The 6857-nt window shown below is 30.2% G+C and overlaps 1 non-coding gene across 1 annotated transcript; it reads right to left on the reverse strand.

The window, feature by feature from the left end:
- Positions 1-626: 626 nt before the first annotated feature.
- Smp_tRNA_02364_Pseudo_CGA.1.1 lies at positions 627-698 on the reverse strand. The gene has a single exon. It is a non-coding gene (tRNA).
- Positions 699-6857: the final 6159 nt, after the last annotated feature.

Here is a 6857-nt window from a genome sequence, read left to right on the forward strand (position 1 = left end):
AATTCATGAGTCGACTTAAGCTAGATTACCATAGAAAACGTGGGAGCACTAGACGGTTTTCCATGATAATCTAGCTTTAATCGACTCGTGAATTCAACCATTAAGTTACTGCAATCTATACAAAACTCCCCTTCTGAAAAGAAATTTTCCACTTGTCTAGAAGTTACTATAAACAAATCATCAAAACAATATTATTATATGTGAAAATTATATTTGAAATAATCTCAGTGATTGAAATTTCAATAATTCCAACGTTTCGTTCAGCTAACTTGTCTGGACTTCTTCAGGGTAATAATCCCTGGTGAGTTCTCTATACTCGGCGCCCAATTTTTGTCAAACTATTCCTTCTAATCTTGACGAATATTCGTCTAAATCATTTTCCAATAGAATTAAAACAATATTATGTTCATTGAAAAATTATCTAAATAAACAAACATGTAATTTTATTAGTTGAGATCATGAATCACTTGAAGCTAGACCACCATCGAAAACCTGGAAGCACTGGACGGCCGTTTCGCTCTATTGTGGGACTCCTTAGCAGTGCTAATCCGCGATCCGGCCTCGCGAGATTCGAACCCAGGACCTATCAGTTTCGCGCGCGAGCGCTTAACCACTAGACCACTGAGCCGGCCACAGTGCTTCCAGGTTTTCAATGGTGGTCTAGCTTCAAGTGATTCATGATCCCAACTATTAAAATTACCATAATATCCACAAAACCCCTTCTGATAATAAACAAACATGTCTTAGTATGGTATGAAATTATAGAGTTGCGTTATTCTTTTCATAAATAAAAATGAAAAAGCCCTATTCATTTTACTTTGATCACTTTTATCCTACAAAACATGTAAATTAATGTCAATTTATTGATATATCTGAATTGTTCAATGAGAAATTCAATTATCATTTGTAAATTCTAATTATCTTTCCATACCTTCAATACGGATCATTTTTCTGAAATTATTTACGACAAACATGATGTACACATTACATTACTTGGAAGGTAAATTAACTTTGAACAGTTTATATAAAGTTTATTCACACATTAAGTGTAAAAAAAAATCATAATTTTGAATTAGAATCATAGTAATAATATTTAAAGACTCATTAATCAAACTGACAATTTCGCTAATTTCCTGATTAGATAGAATACAAATTATGAATAGTAAGATATCTAGGTAGAGATCTACATGAAATTGTAATTATATAGGTGTTTTTGTCATGGTGACATTTTCTAGTAGGTATGATTAGTTTAATAAAAAATCGACATAATCATGAAACAATATAATAATAATATCAAAGATCCTAGTAAATAAACTACAGTCGAGTTCGATTGAATGATTAGTCCTGTTAAAGAAGTGTTAATAGATGATTAAATATGAAATGATTGAATAAAAGGATACTTAGGAAATTAACTATGAATATCATGTTTTGTTCAATATATATATTTTAATAAAATCTACTAAGAATGATAAATGATCTTCAACAGTATTGAAGATTACCAGTATTTCTGTTTTTGTCTAGACAGTATTAGAATTCTTACCGTATACAGAGTTTATTTAAACTCTAAGTATAACAGTCTATAATTGCATGTAAAGATACCTACTGAAAATTGCTTCGATGTATATGCGTTGATAAGTCTTTTTCTCCAAAAAATTTTATATAATTTAAAATAAATTAAAAATAAATTAAAAAAGATAAAAAGATTTGAAATCAAACTTTTACTGAAAATTACAATTCAATAGTGAAATACTCACTCATTAAATGAACTGAAATAACTGGAACTGCTGGATATAACATACGTAGTTAACATTGAAAACGTTTCGGATAACATAACCCTTATAAATATCCGTAATCTGGAGACTGGCTGAAAATTAGGAAGTACTGAACAGCTATTTATCTCAGTGTAAGACTTTTCAGCCAAATGAAAAATATTCACAAAGCTGACTGACTTAATAATAATATGTGTGTTTAGTAGAGAGAAGCTTTGAGATGGGTTTTCAGAAGTTCTAATTCTTTAAAATGTTATTATAACATTAAATACAAACAGTAGCTTCAAGTGTAGATAAAAACCATTTAACTATTAGTGATTCGATATTAAACGAACTAGCGGAACTTTTTGGAGGCATGATAATTGATGGAGTTCAATATTGTCAAGGAGGCATGTATCGACTATGATACTAATTATTACATCGTGTTCTAACATGAATTAGGGAAGTTGAAAATATCGAGAATTGAATTTATACTCAGTAATCTAAAAGTATAATGTCTTTCATGATACTTAACGTATTTGGATTCTATCCTGTATAAGATCGTATCTCTAAGGAAACCTTAAAGTCACGAAAATACGACAATAGATATTTCGAATCTTTTTTTAATTTTCATTTATTCAGCAAGTTGATATTAGTTAATGATTATAAATAAAACATTAATGGAAAATTGTAAGCAAAGATGGATAGTGGGTAGCAGTGGAATCCAGGAGGCGCATTTCCTCCTATTTGGGACTCGTGAGCTGGATGTACGCGCGTCCTGGATTCCACTGCTACCCACTATCCATCTTTGCTTACAATGCTTGTGAAATAAGGTTATATCGAGGCAATACGCACAGTATGCACATATGCCAATAAGAGACTGACCAGTTGCAGTCCTAAACATCAATGGGAAGATTCAAACAAGTAATACTAAGTGAATTAATTGAACAGTTTATATAAACCACTCCATTCTACTATTATTCATTTCTAAGTATACAAATTTTAAGTGTACAACAATCTAACAAGTACTACTTTGACTACCATCATAAAATTGTTTGTATTATGTATAGTTATGTTGATATGAGAAGAAAAAAAGAAATAGAAAAAGATCCAATAATGTATGAAGTATGGTACTCTTGAAAATTAAAATAGTTTTGCAAGAGATTAATTAAAAATTCAACCCAGATGTTCATTTTATTTATTTATTTATTTATTTATCTATTTCTATCAGCATCTTTACTCTTTTCCCCTTTTTTCGTCATCGGTATTTTAATTGTTAAGGCACAAATTACCTGAATTATCATCTTACCTTCTGTCCTGGTTATTTATTATTATTATTATTACTATTTTGTTTATTTATTTATTTATCGTTAGATATTGTAATGTGTGATTTTTGTTTTCTTATTTTTTTTAAGTATCTATAAGAGCACTTGTAATAATGTTTCATTGAACAGGTTTGATTACTTATTTTCGAAATAAACTATAAATGTTTACTTAGGTAAATATCAATGAAAAAAGATAACAGAAAACATTAGGTCATATGTTAACTTGTTCTTAATTTTTAAAAAAAAACATTAGTTGAAGGGAAAGACAAGTGATGTAATCAAAACATATTATTATTATCGTTATTATTAATTTCGAAAATAGCATCCTGTATTAATCTGATCAATTAGATAAATATTTAAAAAAATGGGGGAATTATAAAGAACAGTTCAATATCATTCGAGTACTGCTAACTAGTTTGTATTCATAGTCGAGTAAGTAATTAGGCTTACAACTTATAATCTTCGTTTCAAATAGAGTAAACTTTGTACCATTCAATCATATTCAAGGGATAGATTTTTTTAATTTGAGCAAATACATTGACTATTTAGATAACATCAGAAGAATTTTCATCTTTACAACTTTTAGTAAAATAATAATAACTACAACTGCTTCTCTAATAACCAACATGGTAGTACTTTTAGTCAAACAACGGTAATTGATTTTCAAACTAGTTAATTCACACAAGACTGTTTGTTGAGCTCTGGGTTGATTTTGGTTTAGTCAACAATTTATCGATTAGTTCAAGTTTTTTTTTAGTCAAAATTGTATTCACTGACAAATTCAACTGAATATGAACTCTTAGTGATGCAACATCGATAAATTAACCTCATTCCATAAATATGTGAAAAGGTTACTAGGATTTTAGATCATTCTAGTCAGTCAAGTGAAGCTGACAGATAGCTGTGAGGTTGTCCAACAATACATAACATCTACAACAAAAATCTTTATGATGATGAACTTGAAAATAGTTATGAATCTGTCTGTAATATTTTATGGTCAATCAGTTCTACTTTTTAGATTAGAATTGGATAGAAAAAATACCCAACTGGGTTGTAATATTATTATACTCATTTCAAACTAGATTTCTTCAATAACAATTCCCTGAATTTAAAAAAACATTTTGCTTGTGAAAAAGGGATTTTCTATTGCGTTCTTTGAAGTTTATTGTAATAGTATTTTTCGTCAATAATTTTGAGTTATTTACATGTTGAATTTATCCAATTCATTTATTCCAGATAATTTTCAACAGAATGAATATATCGTAGGAATCCACACAGGTCGTACATATACCAACAATAACTGGTTAAAACATTAAATCCTAGATATCAACAAATGAATGGCTTAAATTCACACCAATAATGCTACAAACCTTCTTTCAGTCAAAATAAGTTAGTACTAAATAGGACTAAATAGGACGCTTATTTCAAGTGTCCCAGTTTCCACTACTAGCAACTAACTGCATTTTACAAATAATAATTAGTATTGAATAGACGGAAGCAAACGAAAAAGAAATCTGGACCAATTCTGGTTGTTTGTGTCCCAGTAATTAGATAGGTAAATCAAATTGTAGAATTTACGATTACTTGTGATAGTTTGGTATACAAATGTGAGTATATAATAGTATTGATCATTACTTTATGGGTAAGATAATAATTAGCTAATGTATATATCAGCAGTTCAAACAATCCAATCATTAGTTAATTATAAACTATTGAGGCTTCAGATGATGATGTTACCATTTAGTTAAATAAGGTTTCAGTGGTTCATCGCCTTCAAATGAAATTCATTAAATGTTATGATCATCATTTAAAAGTGTTGACAAGAATCCGTTCTTTCTGGAGAATTGATGGACTTTACAGACCACAGTTTCTTGACATAACGTTGGTCATTAGTTTTATGTAAGATTCTGGGTCAAATTATGTATCATTGAGAATTTCTCAACTATGGTTAAATGACCATACACTACACCTTGTTTTTTATGAATATCTACTGATGGTTAGTACATAATGAAATTATCTTAAGATGAATAATTGATCCACAAATAACTTCATTCAACGACTGCTAATGTAATTTACACTGTGTAGAAGTATTAAGATGACGATTTTTATAATAGTTTCACTTTAAAAAATACAGTCATTGGAAGTATTAACTTTTAGCGTTTAGTAAAACAAAGACCGATTGTCTATTTTTACAGGTATTGATAAAATATTTTCACTTTCAAATGTATAATTTTGTCGTATTTTATATAAAATCTTTAAACGATTACTATCAGTCAACTAAAATGTTGTACGATCACAAAGCAGCACACTTATTCATACTTTTAAAAAATGAAGTCATTAAAGAAATTAAGTAGTAGACTGTTGGGTGGTACTATAATTTATGGACGACCTTTGAGCTACACCTTAGTGACCTTGGGAATGCCCGCCTACTACCTAGGACTACATGAGGGTTGTAAAACAGTGCGAGAAATTAGAATTATGATTTACAGCTGATGGTTAGGGTTACGAATTAAGTTTGGAATTTTCATCACGAACTGACACCAGCTAAAATGCCAAAACACTATTCAGCCAAATGGATGACGAGTTTCGCACCGAAATCCAAGACCTGTTATTTGTAAATCTGACTGGTTCGTCTATAAATTTTAGTCTCGCTAATTGTTGTTGAGTCCAGCCAAACATTTGCTTGACAATATCAACACAATGCTAACTACATGCAAGCACTTAATTTTACTGTGTACTTTTTTAAAATTTCCAGGAGATTTACCGCCTACATAATAAACTTTAAATGGATTAATATGGGAAAAAGCAAACCAACCACCGTTTTTATGTGAGAAGTGCACATTCATAAGAATATATGAAAACTGTCACCAATTTTCTACACACTATATCCACTGTAAATGAGTCACTCAGGTACTAAAATTATGAATACTGTTGTATATAAATTCACGGAAGTACTGAAGTCATAATTGATTGTGTTAGAACAGTATTTATTTTTATTTACACATCAAATTAATTTCCATAATTATTTATTTTGTTTAAATAACCAGCTACTGAACCATCCCGGTTGATCAGTTTATTTTCGTAATTATAACCGATAAATATACCGACTATATGGTCAACAGAGATCAGAAAGGTCAAGCTGATCAAATACTAGGAAATTCATCAGGTTGTGTTGAAATAAATGAATAAGTAATATTAATAGTAATTTTCATGAGTCGATCTAGGCTAGATCACCATTAAAATCCTGGAAGTACTGGATTGCCGTTTCGTCCCTGTATGGGACTCCACGATCCCGCACTCAGGACTCGAACCCAAAACCTTCCGTCACGCGCACTAAAACTTAACTTGAAGACCAATGAGCCGACATCCAACAGTATTAATGTCTATCTTCAATTGATCCATAAGCTTGCACAACCCTTCATCCATTGTGTTGAGGTGGATAACTGTCTCACACCTGACACAGTTTGGACTCCACTGGTCACTACTTCTCACTATAACCAATAAAATCGCTTGAAATTTCCATCTAATAGGTTTCAAAGGTAAATAACTCGTTACATATTTTAGTATGAAATTCATAGTGAAACGGTTGTGTTAATGATTACATGACTTAACTTTTAAACACTAGATATCAAATTTAAACGTCGATCCATTTATTTCGTTTAGGACTGGCTCATAAAGTATGGCTCAAACCTATATTTACTAAATAGTCAATATTTAAACCGACACTTAATTCTAACGTTCATTCATCTGAATATGCCTTCTTTTCAAATAAAAATCATTCACT

The sequence above is a fragment of the Schistosoma mansoni genome (genome assembly GCF_000237925.1).
Source record: "Schistosoma mansoni, WGS project CABG00000000 data, chromosome 1 unplaced supercontig 0010, strain Puerto Rico, whole genome shotgun sequence".
Lineage (NCBI taxonomy): Eukaryota > Metazoa > Platyhelminthes > Trematoda > Strigeidida > Schistosomatidae > Schistosoma > Schistosoma mansoni.